Below are 18,976 nucleotides of genomic sequence, written 5' to 3'. Positions count from 1 at the left end.
GACAATGTTTCTAAACTTTAGTGACTAAAGCATAGATAGTGTACATAGATGTGCATCATGAAAAGGATTTCCTACATGGCCTGTCCAATATACCATAGTCTCCACTTGGGAAACTATGCATAGAGCAGTGGTGGTGAACCTATGACACTCAGAGCCCTCTCTGTGGGCACACACTCTGTCACCCCAGCACAGAGTTTGCCAGAGTTTGTTACTAGAAAGCCAGAGGAACATGGCACTTTGTGATAAATAAGTGGGTTGTAGTTTGGGCACTCGATCTGTAAAAGGTTCGCCATCACTGGCATAGAGAATGGATAAGGTTCAAAACCCCTCAGTTTCAATTCATGTTCTCCACCTCGCGGTGTAGACAAAAGTAGACATGGTCATTCAAATGAAAGGAAGTTCTACAAAAGCATGCCCTGCAATTGTTAAGGCTTCCTCTGCTGTTGTCAACTGGCCCGGGAAATAAGAATACCTTTGTGATAATTGCAAATTAATAATAACAACACCACTATGCTTGACACAGAGAGGGGGGGGGACCAAAGGTTCGGGTTAACACTGTTTGCTAAATACTGAAGAGGCCTTCAGGGTGAACAAAAAAATGTGCTTACAAGTGTAGTTTGAGAATATGAGTTGATCTTTTGGCCTCCCTAGACTTTGCTTACTTATGTGAAGGCCAGACCGCTCACCTCTTGTGATAAATGTTCCTGCCTGCTTAACCCTGTTAAAACATGCTGCCAAAGCAAACATGCATTTACAATTGCTGACCAGGTCTGTGAAAGCCCTGGTGTCTTTTTTGTCATTGTTCAAAGCAAAGGACACTAAGATGACATCTGAAGTGTCTAGATTCTCTGTTCCTATCAAGCCCCTTGATGAATAAAACCCAAGATGAATTAACATTTAGAGCTAGCCGTGTTGGTCATGCAGCAAAAAATAACAAAATCCAAAATATGCATTATGATGATACTGGGGTTTGGTTCCAGGATCCACTCACCCCCGTGGATACCAAAATCCATGGGTGCTCAAGTCCCATTATATACAATGGCATCATGCAATGGTGTTCCTTATATAAAATGTCAAAATCAAGGTTTGTTTTTTTGGAATTTATTTTTTATTTAATATTTTCAAGCCCTGGATGGACGAATAGGCGGATGCAGAATATGTGGATCGAGAGAGCTAACTGTATCTCTTTTAGGCCAATCAAAAAGGTGCAAAATGTATACTCAGAGTATGTATCTGTCATGTTGATGTTGTGTGCCTGCAAGACAGTTCCAACAGATTCCTGATCCATGGATTCAGTGATCCACAGCTTGAAAATATTTTTAGAACATATAAATTCCATCATCAATACCAAAATCTGTGCTGCTTAAGTTCCATTATATATGTGTTTACGTACAGTTGGTCACTAAGATGGTCCATATCAGTGGGGGCGACTAAATCAATTATTCAGCGAAGGCCTTTCAAAAAGATCTGTCTTGACAGCCTTTTTAAATCCGTCAAGGTTGGTAATATGTCGGATCTCCTCCGGCAGGCCATTCCATAATTTGGGAGCGGCAGATGAAAAGGCCCTCTGGGTAACCACAGCTAGCCTGGTCGTTGTTGGCTGCAATAAATTTTTCCCAGAGGACCTAAGTCTGTGGGGTGGATTACATGGAAGGAGGCGATCCCGCAAGTAGGCTGGACCCAAGCCATGAAGGGCTTTAAAGGTCATCACCAATATCTTGTACTGTGCCCGGAAACCAATAGACAGCCAGTGAAGAGATTTTAACATATCATTAAATCTCTAGATCTCCCAGTGACTAATCTGGCCACCATGTTTTGGACTAATTGAAGTTTCCGGACTAGGCACAAGGGTAGCCCCATGTAGAGCATGTTACAGAAGTCAAGTTGTGAAGTTACCACAGTTTTCAGGTCCCCTGGCTCCAGGAAGAGACACGGTGTATCAACCAAAGCTGATAACAAGCACTCATATCTGGGTTGACATCTGAAGCGACAAATCCAAGAGCACCCCCAAACTGCAAACACAGTCCTTTAGGGGAAGTGTGACCCTGTCCAGGAGCAGTTGACACATCTCCATACCCAGATTAGGGGCCTCAACAAGGAGTACCTCTGTCACGTCTGGATTCAGTTTCAGTCTGTTTTTCCGCATTCAGCCTATGACCTCCTTAAAACATTCATTCAGAGGAGAGATGCCATCCTTAGTCAGTTCTGTAATCCGAGGCATGTAGAGATATACCTAGGTGTCATCAGTATACTCATAACATGCCATCCCATGTCTCCGCATGATCTCTCCCAGCAGCTTCATGTATATATAAAATAGCATTGGGGACAGAATGGCGCCTTGAAGGATGCCCGATTTGAGCTCCCTTTTTAAGGAGCAACTGTCCCCAAGCGTCACCAAATAAATACATACAGCGCTTGGAAATGTTACTTTTCATTCTCATATTAACATTAAATCATTAGATTAAAGCAATTCATTAGCATAAGTGTGTCAAGAAGAAGTCATAACATTAATTTTTGTAATAATTTGTTAAACAGTGACTCTTTTTTTAAAAAAATTAAAATTACGTACTAAAAATGGCAGTAATGAATTATAGGAATACTAACCACAAATTGCCGCTCAAAATTAATGTTGCTGGCATTACATGATTAAAATAATAAATGCTTAAATTGCTGTGGAACATTGTAATGAATCAGAGGCAGCAAATTAGTTCTTAACTAATTATTTCCAAGCGTTAAGTACATGTAATACATGCAGGGGGAAAACCACAGCACTAGCAGGTTATTTACGATGGAAGGTGGGAGAACACCCTGTTGTATTTTTATGGGATTGTATGTATTTTGAACTGCAGTCGGTTTAGAGGAAGCTTCAGGAATTCCTGAACGAGATGGATTATCTACATTCATTTCAATCTGGATTGGGTCTTGTTATGGGATGGAGACAGTTTTGGTTGCCTTGGTGGATGACCTTCACTGGGAACAGGGCTGGATTGCTTAGCAGTTTTTGGTACCTTTAACAAGCAGTGTTCTTGTGGGCCACATCTCTGGGCTGGGATTTGGGGGAAGGACCGTTTTTCAGTGGTTCTAGTCCTTCTTGGAGGAGAAAACTGAGAAAAAAAGTTCTGGGGGATTCCTGTTCAGCACCCTTGCTTTTGGTTTTTGGGGATCCAACAAGGCTTGTTTCTGTCCTCAACATGTTTAATATCTTAAATTAAATTTACTATTTTAAATTAATTAATATGTAATATCTACCTTAAACTTTTGGGAGAGGTTATCTAGAACTTTGGGGTTTAGTATCACCCGCATGCTCATGATACTCGACTCTATTTCTTCTTTCCATCCAATTCCAAGGAAGCTGAGCCAATGCTAAACCTGTATCAGGTTGAGACTGGATGACGGCAAACAAATTGAAACTTAATCCAGACAAAATAGGGGTGCTCCTGGTGATTTGAAAGGCAGATCAGAGAATAGGAATTCAGCCTGTGCTAGTGGCGTCACTAGGGTTGGTGTCACCCCCTTCATTGACTTCCTCACCATACCATAAAGAACCCTTACTAATGTTCTTGGTACTCATGTTACTCAAAAATAGTAATTTCTATATATCACTGAATCTGATGGCAATAGTTGTGACACAAACAACTAACGAAATTAAAATTACATCTTTCAATTACAGTATTGTGCACACAGAATAAATGTGTTTACATATGCATAGTTTCACGTAGATTAAGTGAAATTTGGTAAAATGTGATGTTTTTAAAGAAAATTTTACATTTTAAAAAATAAAAATAATTTTTTAACTCACCCTAAAATCTCAAGTTTGCAGTTTGGATGGACTCATGGTCTAGGATATCAGCCTGGATGCCCAGGTTTCAACAGAAGCCAGGAGCGCTTTTGCACAGTGTGTGTGTGTGGGGGGGGGGGGAGAATTGTATATATTATTGTATCATTTTAATGTTGTACACCGTTTAGATTGTCGAAACAAAAAGCAGGATATAAATAAAAGTTTTATTTATATATTTATTTATTTATTATGAAGATGTCAGATCCAAGTGTGATGACACATACCATCATTATATCCTGTTTGATGTAATTAATGAATCTCAATACTGCACTCAGATTGTGGATCATCTAAAGGGAACACAGCTCACTTGTTGCACCAACTTAACTACCTACCTATGATTTCACCTTTTTTAATAGGTAGTGTGGTTTAGTGGTTTGAGTGTTGGACTACAACTCTGGAGTCCAGTGTTCAATTCCATATTCAGCCATGGAAACTCACTGGGTGATCTTGGGTGACTGACACACTTTCAGACCCAGAAAATTCCATGAGAGATTTGTCTTAGGGCCATTATAAGTCAGAAACTATTTGAAGACATACAACAAGATTTTAGTTGTACATTGTTTTAGTTTGTTGTAAGCTACTTTGGCTCCTGTACTGGGGAAAAGATGGGATTTAAAATAAATTGTATCCTAAATAGTCCCCCAAATTGTTTTAAGTAAGAAAATAAAATAATGGAAAGCAACCAAAAATCTCCATGGGAAAGGATTCTCTACAGACTGAGCAGCAAGTCTGATTTATGCCTTTTCTTAACTATCCAACACAAGCTGAGTGTGTGTTATGCACAATTTAAATTTGGCCTGCATATGGGGGAAAATATGAATGCAGAAGATGTTAGGCTACAATCCAATACATATTTACCTGGCACTAAGCCACGTAAAAATCAATGGCGCTCATTGCTAAGTGGATGCCATTCTGTCATTGTTGCCATGCATAGTGAACAGGCATTGATATTAAAAAGCCATGTATAATATGTAAATAGGATGCACCTGGAATGGTTTGAAAGAAACAGCAACAGAACATGTTTCCTTTGTACATCTTGGGTTATGGGTCACAGATGCCTCTTCTGCTTGTCTGTTTTGATACTATATTTATGTAAAGCCTTAGGCTCAGAGTGTTCCAGTCAGTTCAGTCTATCTCACTAAAATATATCTAGCACAACACTGGTCACACGCTATATTAAGATGACAGCAGGATTGCCAGTCATCTATTCTTGGAAAAGGTTATCCCTTATTTTATTTTAATTGAAGCACAGTTCTGCAAAGAACATAATGAAGGGGGGTTTTTTTGCTACAGAATATCACCATCCTGTTATCCAAAGCTGGGGGTGGGAAAAGGCAAGCTATAGATAGCATGGTACAGATAACCAAGGTCATTTTTGTGGTTTCCTGCTTTGCTTGCCAAAAGAATAAAAGGGGGAAAGGTTTAATTTAAATTCTGCAACAAAACACATGATTAAAATTCAGTGGTAAATGGGAGGAACCCCTGTAAAACAAGCATTTCATGCTTTTTAAAAAAAAATGGCTTTTCACTTTGTCCTTCAAATGTTGATGAACTGCCACTGAATTTGGGAAATCAAGTAAGGGCTGCAGTCCAAGACAGCTCCCAGAGGGCAAAATTGGCTCCAGGATCCAACCAAAGTCACCCACTCGGTCCCTCAGTACTCTTGTTCCCAAATATCTTGCAAAACATCTCCATTGTGAAGCTCCTCAAATCTATGGATCCTTTAGAATAGGGCTGGTGAACCCATACTTCCTAGCATTTCATAGAAGAAAATCAGGAAACATACAGCCAGGCAACATCAGAGCGTGGTCAAAATGACAAAAGTGATTAATTAGGAAGAACACAAGCTAGAAGATGCTACAGTGGTTTGTTTTTGCCTGAGTCTACTGCTATAGCAAGATCCTCTCCCCTTCTCTCCTTTCCCTCCCTTGATGGAGTACAAACTACTTTTTCCATTTGAACTTAATTTGCAGCAATAGAAATAAGCAGAGGCCAAAGGAGGAAAGCGGGAGAAAGAGAGAGAAACTGGGACATTTTAAAAGCAGCTGAAAAAAATGGGATGATAGAGGTTTAACTGGAATGGTCCCTGCCAAATCTGGACTGCTGGCGCATATGTAAACTTTTGACACTTTAGATCCTTTGGCCCAAATCTCCCATCAGTCCTACACAGCATGTCAATGGCTAGGCATTGTGGAAGCTGAAGTACAAAACATTTAGAAAGCTGTAGGTTAACAACTCCTGCTCAAGAAAAACTGTGAATAATTTTATTGCTATATGATATATTGCCATCTACAAGGAGGATGGCCCTTTATTGATGGAAACACTTTTATCAGACTTTCCTTCTGAGAATTCATTAAACCTGTATGATCCATTGTACATTCCCTGGGACACTGCAGAGTATACATTCAATCATGCAAAGGCCATTGGCCCAAAGCAATAAAATTTGACTTGACTTGACATTCAATGGGCAAGTAATGGCCTTTTTGGCTTAACTGTAAAGCGTATTATATTGTCATATAACACCTGTCTTTTTGCCTTATATAATACATAAAAACTTATAATACATAAAATCAGAATCATCAATTCCATAATTTTTTCAGTTTCTATGTGCATTTCTGGAAGCTCGACAGTGCAGAAAACTTACAGGGGGAAAAATCTACTTATTTGAAAATGTGGTGCTAAAAGAGTTTTATAGGTACCATGGAGTGCTAAAAAAAACACCCAGGCTTGAACTGTCACAAGAAACCAAGCTGTTTAAACTGAGAGTATTGTAGTTTATGAAAACCAGCATGGTGTAGTGGTTTGAGAGGTGCACTATGACTTTGAAGACCAAGGTATAAATCCTTGCTTGGGAATAGAAATCCACTGGGTGACCATTGGGTGAGTCTCACACTTTCAGTCCTAGAAAACCCCATGATAAGCTCATCTTAGAGCGCCATAAATTTGAAATGACTAGGAAGCTCATAGAATCATAGAATCATAGAATCATAGTTGGAAGAGACCGCATGGGCCATCCAGTCCAACCCCCTGCCATGCAGGAAATCCAAATCAAAGCATCCCCAGCAGATGGCAATCTAGCCTCTGCTTAAAGACCTCCAAGGAAGGAGACTCAACTACACTCCGAGGGAGTGTGTTCCACTGTCGAACAGCCCTTACTTTCAGGAAGTTCTTCCTAATGTTGAGGTGGAATCTCTTTTCCTGTAGCTTGCATCCATTGTTCCGGTTCCTGTTCTCTGGAGCAGCAGAAAACAAGCTTGCTCCCTCCTCAATATGACATCCTTTCAAATATTTAAACAGGGCTATCATATCACCTCTTAACCTTCTCTTCTCCAGGCTAAACATCCCCAGCTCCCTGAGTCGTTCCTCGTAGGGCATGGTTTCCAGACCTTTCACCATTTTAGTCGCCTTCCTCTGGACACGCTCCAGTTTCTCAATGTCCTTTTTGAATTGTGGTGCCCAGAACTGGACACAATATTTCAGGTGGGGCCTGGCCAGAGCAGAATACAGTGGCACTATTACTTCTCCTGATCTAGACACTATACTTTTATTGATGCAGCCTAAAATTGCATCGGCTTTTTTAGCTGCTGCATCGCACTGTTGACTCATGTTCAGCTTGTGGTCTACTTGGACTCCTAGATCCCTTTCACATGTAGTTTCATTCAGCTAGGTGTCCCCCATCCTATATCTGTGCATTTCATTTTTCTGCCCTAAGTGCAGTACCTTACATTTCTCTGTGTTGAATTTCATTTTGTTAGCTTTGGCCCAGCTTTCTAGTCTATTCAGATCATTTTGAATGTTGATCCTGCCCTCTGGAGTACACTCGGCCCCCGGGTTACGAAATTAATTCGTTCCGCCGCCATTTTCGTAACCCGGAAGGCTTCGTAAGCCGAAAAAGCCATAGGCGCTAATGGGGAAAAGCCGCGATTCCGTGCAAAATAGCGCCGAAAAGCACCAAAATTTTATTCGCAACCCGGAATAACCTTCGTAACCCGGAAATATTTTTTATTATTTTTTTTTTCGTAACCCGGAAATTTCGTATTGCGGCGCATTCGTATCCCGGGGTAAGAGTGTATTAGCTATTCCTTCTAATTTGGTGTCATCTACAAATTTGATAAGTATGCTCCCAATTCTGTCATCCAGGTCATTGATAAAGATGTTGAATAACACTGGGCCCAGGACAGAGCCCTGTGGGACTCCACTGGTCACTTCCCTCCAGGATGAAAAGGAGCCATTGTTGAGAACCCTTTGTTGAGCACCCTCATGACAGCAACAACCATTCTGGACGTATCAAGAAACAAGACACATTGGAAAGGACATATACTAGAAGAAGCTGAAGGAAATAGGAAAAGAAGTCACATTTCAGACGGATTGATTCAAACAAGGAAACCACAACTCTTGAGTTTACAAGACCCGAGCAGAGCTTTTGATGACTGGGGCTCATGGAGATCTCTCATTCATATGATCATCATAAGTCAAAGCTGACTTAATGGCAAATAACAACAAGAATAAATAAATATGTAAAGCATCTTATACTATACCTAAATCTATTTTTAAAGCATTATATTTGCTGTGCATTAGGAGCTCCTTTCACTGACCTCCTCCTTCTCTAATGCAAATGTAACCACCTCCATATTATGGAATCCTTGGATTTGTAGTTTGTTGTGTCACCAGAGCTCTCTGACAGAAAAGGTTAAATATCTCACTGAATTCTAAATCTCAGAATTCCATAGCACTGAGCCATGGCAGTTAAAGTGGTGCCAAAATGCATTATTTCTGCAGTGCAGATAAGCCTGTACATGTGCTCTGAAAGCATACATGATAAACAGGCGGGGTTAAGTTTATATCTCTCTTAAAATGCAGCACATAATTTGGCCCCATTCTCTGAAATATGAAGCCAGATGAGTCCCTGGTGCTTTTTGATCAGGAACACTTACCCTGGATGAGTCAGAACCTCAGCATCAAATAATCTGAACTGTGAATTTGGATATGACCAGTCTCCACAAGATCCCTCAGGGACGTAGCTAGGATTTTGGGAAGGGGGGGGGGGGTCCAGACTAAGTGCCACCATTATAATGGGGCTTGAGTGCGGTGGCGCAGCAGCACACACCATTCATTTTTCTAATGGAAGGGGGGGGGGTCCGGACCCCAAGAACCCCTCCCTTGGCTACATCCCTGGATCCCTGGAGGGCAAGTATGCTGGAATTTCACAATGCACAACCTTTTGGGAAGGAAGGGAGGAGAGGGAAATAAAAAGAAAAGAAATTGCCCCACAAGCTCTTGAATTTGCCTTTTGCCTACTCCAGGGATGCCAGAACATTTTGGCAGGGACAGGCCTGATCAATCCTCTGTTGTTCAACTTTTTCAATTGCTTTTAAAATGTCCCAGTTTCTCTCTCCTCATCCCATTTCTCCCTTTTAGCTGCAGCTTATGTTTCAGTTACTGCAAGCTGAGTTCAATGTGCAAAAGTAGTTGGTGCTCAACTAACTCAGCAACAGGAGAGGAGGGCTTGGGATTTTGCTATTCCCAGTAGGCTCAGGTAAAAATAAACTGCTGCAACATCTCCAGGCTTGTGTGGTCTTCCTCATTAATAACTTGTGCCATCTCGACCCATTGTACTCTGACATTGCTTAGCTACATGTGTCCCAGTTTTCATTTGTGAAATGTTGGAAGGCGTGAAATGTTGAAGGGCTTGAAATGTGAGGAGGGCTGGTGCTTTATAGAAAATGCTATTCCACTATTGATAGGAAAATGGGGCCACAAAGTTTTTTGATTTTCAATTTTTGAGGCGTACCTCTGACCACTCCTTTTTCAGGCACAAAAAGTGAATTGCCTCTCCTGTAAGTCTCTAGGAGTAGTTGTTCAACTTCTAAATAGCTGGCAGAGCCTCTATGCCCTATGTAACATCACACAGTACTTGGTGTTTGTTTTTTTTCAAACTAGAAATTGGTTTATGGAGCTTTTTATAAAATACAGACTTCAGGTAGTCCACGCGGCTCTCAGAGTGGCATAGGACCAAAAGATCTGGTCCCCCAGTGTAGGAATACCACCTGCCCTGCATATAGGGTCAAACCAAAAGTTGGGGACATTGTCAGGGAGGAATGTAAAAAGACCACTAAAGAGTTATTCAAATGCTGAAAAAAATCCAGGTAAAATCTGGGTTGAATCTTTGTTGATCACATGCATATCAAAGCATCCGATTAAATGGGGGGGGGGGGGCTGCCAAAAACCACTTAACCAAGGATAATCAATGTTAGTTTTTTCCCCCAAGTGGTCACTGAACACTTCGGGGTTTTTAGCACAACTAATAATAATAATAATAATAATAATAATATATTTATATCCCGCCCCTTTGAGGTCAATCGGGGCGGCTAACAGCAATAAAATACAATACATTGTACATCAATATTCCCTCCCTACCTTAAAAATTATTAAATCAATTATAATTAAAACCAACAAATTAAACAACATTAACACATACACATTATTACAAGACAAAAACAAAACAGAACAAAACAAAACAAAACAAATAAAACAGTAAACTATGGTAGCATTTCCAGGGAGGACCTTGGGGACTCTCATGAGAAGAGGGATTCCTGAGGCCGGGATTATCTATCCTGGAAAGGCCTGCTGGAAGAGATCCGTCTTGACAGACTTTTTAAAGCTGTCTAAAGATGTCAATTGACGGATCTCATCCGGCAAGCCTTTCCATAATCTGGGGGCGACAACAGAAAAAGCCCTCTGGGAGGTAGCCAAAAGCCTAGATCTTTGAGGCTGCAGCAAATTCCTCCCAGAGGACCAGAGTGTGCGGGGAGGATTATATGGGAGGAGGCAGTCCCTGAAATAGTTTGGACCCAAGCCATTTAGGGCTTTAAGGGTGATAACCAACACCTTGTACTGGGCCCAGAAACTAATAGGCAGCCAGTGGAGGGACTTTAATACCGGAGTAATATGGTCCCTCCTCGATGTTCCTGACACTACTCTGGCCGCCATATTCTGCACTAATTGCAGTTTCCGAATCAAGCACAAGGGTAGTCCCATGTAGAGCGCATTACAGAAATCTAGACGTGAGGTTACTAGTGCGTGTACAACAATCTCAAGATCCCTTACTTCCAGAAAAGGGCGCAGTTGGCGTATCAGCTGAAGCTGTAACAAGCGCTCTTGACTGTCGCATTTACCTGATTTGTCATCAAGAACAATGAGTCAAGGAGTACCCCCAGACTGCGAACACAGTCACTAGAGGAGAGTGTGACCCCATCCAGGACCGGAGGCTGCAACCCAATTCTTGGTTTCGGGGCTGCTACTTTGAACACCTCCGTCTTGTCCGGATTCAGTTTCAATCTATTTTTCCTCATCCAGCCCATTACTGCTTGGAGACATTCATTGAGAGAAGAGATGCCATTAGAATTCGAGGCCAACGAACGAGACACAGAGAAATAGATCTGGGTGTCATCAGCGTACTGATAACACCCAGCTCCATAACTCCGAATAATCTCACCCAACAAATAACCTCACTCAGGCATTCCAGGTTTATTATTCACACTATGGAACCACATCTCTGCGCATCTCTGCAAGTTCAGTTGCTCACTTGCACTCAAATAAATATGGAGTCAATGGTACAAATTTATTCAAAGCATGTTCAAGGCAAGCAAAGTTTTATCCCGTTTTATCCTGGGTCTATTCACTCCAGTTATTCACATAGCCAAGATTGTGAATCTTTTAGAAAAACATGGGAAAAGATCCGACATCAGTTAACCCTGGTTAAATAGGAGTTTTGGCAGGCCTCCCCCTAACTTAATTAGATGTTTTCAAAATGCACATAAGTAACAAAGATTCAACCCAGATTCTATCTGAATTATTTTCACTGTCTGAATAACCTGAAAGATTCAAATTCTCGACTGTGTGAATAACTGATGTGAATAGACCCAGGATAAACTAGGATAAAACTCTGAATGCCTTGAATGTGCTTTGAATACATTTGCACCATCAACTCCATATTTATTTGAGTGCAAGTGAGCAACTGAACTTGCAGAGATGCACAGAGATGCAGTTCCTCAGTGTGAATAACAAACCTGGAATGCCTGAGTGAGATTTTTTGCATAGTTACGCATTCCATGGAAAGTAATGGAATATGAACAACAGAACTACCTTTGGGTTATGCCTGCCAAGCAAGAAAGGATTACTGCTAATACCTTTAGCAGACAAAGTTTCACATTATGCTGTTGTAGTGAAGTTCTGAAGAAGAAATCCCTTCAGATTCATTAGGATTTACTTCTGAGAAACCATGGATACCCAGGGTATAAGACTGCAATCCTAAACATGCTTGTTTGGAGGCAATTCAGGTCAATATCAACTCACAGCTGAAGAAACACCTAGGATCTCTGTGTTAGTCATAGCTTATTTAAGTGCCACCATGGTTGGTGGGATTTACTGTAGTTCTCATGGACTTTTGTTGTGCTGTGCTCTTTATTTCTGCAGAGGCACAGAGAAAGCTGCCTTATACTGAGTCAGAACAATGGTTTCTCTTTCCCAGTATTATCAACACTGACTGGCAGATGCTCTCTCAAGTTTCAGGCCAGGGTTCTTTCCTAGTCAAAATAACTAAGCAGTGGAGAAACAAGAAGATAACGATGTAAAATACAGTCGGCCCTTCTTATACACGGATTTCTTATACACGGATTCAAGCATCCACGGTTTAAAAATGTTCCAAAAAAGTATAAATTTCAAATATCAAACCTTGATTTTCCATTTTTTATGAGGGACACCATTTTGCTATGTCATTATATTTAATGGGACTTGAGCATCCACAGATTTTGTTATACACGGGGGATCTTGGAACCAAACCCCAGTGTATAACAAGGGTCCACTGTATTGACAAAATCCCAATTATTATTATATTTAAATGCAGTACATTGGACAATTTACCACTTAGTCAATTTGTATTAATATTTTATAAACTCCAACAAACAACTTTACTATTAGACTGTACTGTTGTAACTTTACAATACTTATACTGTACATACAATGCATAATGTAGTCCAAAAGGCACAAGGAAGACTTTCTACGGCTTCAGATTACAGTATAAGTGCTTGTCCAACATACAGTACTGCATTTTAAAATAGCAGTCATTGAGATTTTTATCAGTATTTTACTTTGTTATCTTCTTGTTGCTCTGTTCCTCTGTTATTTTGACTGCCATAGCTGAGGTGGGGGTTGGATATTTGTTTGTTTGTTTGTTTGTTTGTTTGGAGGTACTTTCTTAGCTCTTCCTGGCTGGCTCAGCTATTCCCTGATGGTATCCTATCCAAATATTAACCTGGCCTAACCCTGCTTAGGTTCCAAAGCAGAGAATCAGATCTGTGAAGTTGAATGCTTTCATGGCTGGCATCCATAGTTTTTGTGGTTTTTTTGGGCCATGTGGCCATGTTCTAGAGTTTATTCCTGGTGTTTCGCCAGCATCTGTGACTGGCATCTGCAGAGATGCTGGTGAAATGTCAGGAATAAACTCTAGAACATGGCCACATAGCCTGAAAAACCCACAAAAAACAATCAGGTCAGTTAATAATAATAATAATAATAATAATAATAATAATAATAATAATAATAATAATTTATTTATATTCCACCTTTTCCCAAAGGAATCAAGGCAGATTACACCAAAGGTGTTAAGGTGTGGTGGTTTACATTATCACTTATCCTCCCACCTGAAGACCCTGGAAAGGTAACCTTTTGGACCACATCTCCCAGAAATTTTCAATCATAAAAAATAACATCCCCATGCTATGTGTTTTCTGCTCCAAAGCCTCTTCCTTGTTTTCTCCATAATAATGGCACAAAGGATAACTCTTTTAACACACTTAAGTTTAGCACATGGGGCTTCAACCGTTCCCCAGCGCGTTCTAACGGGGGCGAGCGGGGGCGCGCACGGAGCGCGATGGGCACCGGATGGGGCCCAAAACGCGACTTTATCGCACGGGGGGACGACGATGACGACGACGCGCGTTCCCATCGCGTCCCAATTCGGTTCCAGAGGGCGCCATTTCTGGGAACTGTTTCCAAGCGTCCCCAGAAATGGCGCCCTCTGGAACCGAATTGGGACGCGATGGGAACGCGCGGCGGCGTCGGCGTCCCCCTGTGCGATAAAGTCACGTTTTGGGCCCCATCCGGTGCCCATTGCGCTCCGTGCGCGCCCCCGCTCGCCCCCGTTAGAACGTGCTGGGGAACGGTTGAAGCCCCATGCGATAAACTTAACAGTTATGGAACTTTGATTCTGTTTTAACTGCCATGGCTCCATCCTGTAGAATCATGGCATTTGTAGTTTGCTGAGACACTAGAGTTCTCTGGTGAATTTAAAGTACCCTTCCCCAAACCACAAATCCCAGGGTTCCATGAGATGGAGCCAGTAGCAATGGTGTTGAATTGGTACAGTGGATGGCCCTTGGTATCTGCTGGGGTTTGGTTCAAAATCTGTGGATGCTCAAGTCCCATTAAATACAGTGGTGTAGTAAAATAGTGTCCTTTACGTAAAATGGCAAAAACAATGTTTGTTTTTTGGAATATATTATATTTTCAAACCATGAATGGTTGAATTCATGGATATGAAGTATGACTATATATAACCATGGAGTGTGAAAGGGCCCTTCATTATGTTTATGTGTGAACATAACACAAAGGAAAAACAATTCCTTTACAGGATTCCTGCAGGCTTGGATATTCCATTAAGTTTACCTGAAAAGTTTTGATTTCCAACCCATTTTTCAAAAACCAAGATGCTTTCAATTCCCCAAATGACATTTGGAATTCAACGTGTTTGGTTTCTGTCTGCTTGACACTGAGTTGGCATCAAGCTCCAGGACACTCCAGGAAGCAGAGCCAGAAGTGGCGTCAGTCCTCCTTGTTTGGGTCATTGTTTCCAGTTCAAGTCCCTGGCTCTTTCACAGTCTGACTCATTGTATGGAGTTTCCAAATGAATATAGAAAAGACTGGGGGGGGGGGGGGGGAAGCAAAGCTCATTGTTAGTGACAGTTATCTGGGCACGCTGAAGTGCAAAATGATGGTTAACACTAACGAGGCTTTGTCAACCTAAAGTATGCTGCAGACTGAACTAAAGCAGTAGTTGGTGCCTCCCTGCACAGCACCTAAAAAGGTGTGTAGCACCCCAGACTAGCCTACTTATTTGGGCACCCAAACCTCTCTCTGGCACTTAAAAGAGAATCACAGGCCAGCATCCCATTAGTGACATGTACATGCATAAGTCCACCTTACAGGTGCATGTCATTTTTAGTAACTGTGGAAGCCCTCCCTTAATCCCAACTGCCACTGCTCTGATCTCAGAGGGAGAAATAGACTTAATTCCCTACCTCACTGCCATCACCTTTTCCTTTTGTGTCATGTCTTAATTAGATTGTAAACTTGAGGTCAGGGAACTGCTTTTGCTGTTATTATACTTTTAAAGCACCATGGTGATATGTATATACACACAAAAAATGTTAAATACATAACGTATGTATATACATTAAAATAAATATTAAAAGTTCTTGTAAAAAGTAGCTTCTTTGTCAGGAACTTTGTTAACTGAAGTATGTCTGTAGTCCTGACATTCAGGAGGCATTTGAACAGTAGGTTAAGGAAATTCAAGGAGTTCATTAAAGTGTATGCCTAATCCCATGTTAGGAAGTTCCGAAAAGGAAGAGGCACTAGGGATCATATAGCAAACATAATGGAATGTACTAAGGCGTTTCAGAAGAAGATCAGTCTGTGCTTTATCGACTATAGCAAAGCACTTGATTGTATAGGTCATGAGAAACTATGGATCCCTCTTAAAAGAATGGGTGTGCCACAACAGTTGACAGTCCTGATGCGTAATCTGTATCACCCTATCTATTTAATTTGTAATCTGTATTCTGGACAAGAGGCTACTTTCAGGACAGAATACAGAGAAACAGAATGGTTTGCAGTTGGGAAGGGGGTCAGGCAAAGCTGTATTCTATCACCCTATCTATTTCATTTGTATGCCGAGAACATCATACAAAAAATGAGCTAAGATGCAGATGAGGGTGACGTGAAAAGTAGAGAAAGAACATCAAGAGTCTCAGATATGCAGATAACATCATAACACTAGCAGAAAATATCAAAGATGTGGAAAGATTATTGAAGAAAGCCAAGGCAGAAAGCACAAAGGCAGGTTTAAAGCTGAATATCAAGAAAACAAATATTATTACCACAGACAGTCTACATAATTTTAAAGTAGACGGTGAAGAGATTGAAATAGTTCCAAGATTTTCCTTACTTGGGCTCAATCATCAATCAGAACAGAGACTGCAGTCAAGAAATCAGAAGAAGACTAGGACTTGGAAGGGCAGCGATGAACTAGAAACTAGGAACTAGAGAAGATTCTAAGGCTGAGAGAGTGTGATTTGTCCATGGTCATCCAGTGGGTTTAATGGCTGAATAGAAATTGAACCCTGGTCTCCAGAGCTGTAGTTCATAATTGTGGTTTGAGTATTGGATTATGAGTCTGGAGACCAGGATTCAATGCCTGTTCAGGGGAAGGAAATGGCAAACCTCCTTTGAACAATTCTTGCCAAGAAAATGCCATGATAGGTTCACCATAAGTTGGAACGGACTTGGAAGGCCCACAACAACAACAAACCACAGGAAATGATTTTATATTGACATGAATGTTTTAAGTTTTTATTGTGTAAGGTCCTCCATTTTTCTGGATTATCCTCCATTTGGGGGTGCCTGGTTCTCCTGTGTGGTTAGGACCTAGCTCAGTGGTGTCACTAAGGTTGGCATCACACGGTGCAGTAACTCAAGGTGTCACTCCCCTCTCATTGACATCCTCCCATACCACGCCATATCAGAATCCTAAGGAATGTTTGTTTTTGTTTTTTTGGACTGACGTGACTCACAAATCGTAATTCCCATATCACACTGATTGTAATGCTAATAGCTGTGACTTGAACAACTGGTGAAATTAAAATTATACGTTTAAATTGCAAGGTCATACACACAGCCTAAATGTGGTTCAAGTGAAAAAATTGGTAAAATGTGGTGTTTTTGAAATAAAAATTTAAAAGAATAAAAAATGGTTTAAAATTTTAAAGCATTTTTTATTAATTTTAAAAATGTAAGAAACCACCGAGTCTCTCCTTTCTCCTCCTACTGAGTGTCACTCCAACCATGCTATCTCTTCAGCATGAGGGGAGACTTAGAGAGCTGGGTATGTTTAGCATGGAGAAGAGATGGTTAAGAGGAGATAGGATAGCCCTGTTTAAATATCTGAAGGGGTGTCACATTGAAGATGGAGCAAGCTTGTTTTCTGCTGCTCCAGAGACTAGAACATGGAACAATGGATGCCAAACTACAGGAAAAGAGATTTCACCTCAATGTTAGGAAGAAACGTCTGACAGTACAAGTTGTTCGACAGTGGAACATACTGCCTTGGAGTCAGGTAGAGTCTCCTTCTTTGGAGGTTTCTAAACAGATGCTGGATGGCCATCTGTGGTGGGTGCTTTGATTGTGAGTTCCTGCATGACAGGGGGTTGGACTGGATGGCCCTTGGAGTCACTTCCAATTCTATGATTCTATGATTTTAAAGAAGCACAGGTGAATGCCACAGCTTGTTTCTGCCCAAAGACAGATGTTTGGGTAGCAGTGGGGTCATCCCCTCTTACTGGCTGCTCCCATTCTCTGGAACTCCCTTCCTTGGGAGGCTAGATGGCTCCCTCCCTGCTGGCCTTTCACCGGCTAGTAAAAACATTTTTATGCTAGCATTGGCAGGCTTTCTGTACATAATGGCAGGGCAGTTTTATGGAGCAGGGCGGTTTTATGAAGCAGGTGGGGGGGTTTGTTTGTTTTTAACTTGTGTATATTCTATGTGATTTTATATTGGATTTGTTATTATCCACCCACAAGTTGATCTTGTTCCATGGTGATCCTGCAAATGAGACATCTACAAGACTCCCTATGCTCCACTGTTCTGCTCAGGTCCTGCAAAAGCACACCCATGACCTCCTTAATAGAGTCCATCCATCTAGCATGTGGCTTTCCTCTATTTCTGCTTCCTTCCACTTTTTCTAGCATTATTGTTTTTTTCCAGTGCAAATATATACACACACATGTATATATGTATACACTGTGTGACCCTGGGTAGGGAGGAGTGATTCCCATGTTAATATGTGTATTATTTTGTTGTTGAATGGCAAGGCCTCAGGCTGGGAGGATATGCAAAAAGGGATTTGTCTTGGAAGGAGTGGTTTTACAATTTATCTGAGTATTGTTCTGTATTGAATGGCAGGGCCTCAGAGTGGGAAGATACTCAAAGAGGTTTGGTGTCTGTTAATTAGTGATCCATTGTCTGTTGGGGGAACCCCTGACCCTAATGATACCTTTATCGGGACAACCAAAATGCACAATTACATGTTGCAAGCTTTTGAAGTCACACTGGCTTCTTCATCAGGAGAAACAGGAACAAGAAATTGAAGATGTTGGTCATAGGCCTGCATTTATCTTTTTTGTGGTGTTTTTTCGGGCTCTGTGGCCATGTTCTGGAAGAGTTTATTCCTAACATTTTGCTAGCATCTGTGGCTGGCATCTTCAGAGATTCTCTGAAGAAGCCAGCCACAGATGCAGGTGAAACATCAGGAATAAACTCTTCCAGAACATGGCCACAGAGCCCGAAAAACCCACAAAAAACTATGGATGCTGGCCATGAAGGTTTTCGACCTCACACTGCATTTTCTGCTTCTGGTCTTAGTTCAGATGGTAGCGAGGGCTATCTTCAAGCTGGCACCTCCCCTCCATTATGTATTTATTTATTTAGCCGTTCCACACGGCTGCCGCCATTACGACGTCACGACCATGCCACCTCTATACAGGGCGGCGCGGACGTGACATCGTCACACTGCGCCAGGGCGAATAGTGTGCCCCTTCCCCGACCGCAAAAGAAGCTCCGAAACGGAGCTCCTTTTGCTGTTTGCGTCGCTGGGCGCAGCCTTCAGAAAGCTGCGCCCAGTGACGCAGAGGAGAAAGGTTTCTCCTCCTCCCCTCCGCCGCGGGGCACCCTTAGGGCTTGAAGCCCCAAGGACACCCCTTTCCAGGCTGCAGGGAAGGGGCCTTTTGCCGCTTCCCCGCAGC

The sequence above is a fragment of the Sceloporus occidentalis genome, unplaced genomic scaffold, assembly GCF_023333645.1.
Source record: "Sceloporus occidentalis isolate IW3139 unplaced genomic scaffold, rSceOcc1.0.p SCAF_4, whole genome shotgun sequence".
NCBI lineage: Eukaryota > Metazoa > Chordata > Lepidosauria > Squamata > Phrynosomatidae > Sceloporus > Sceloporus occidentalis.
Note: the sequence above shows the minus strand (reverse complement) of the source record.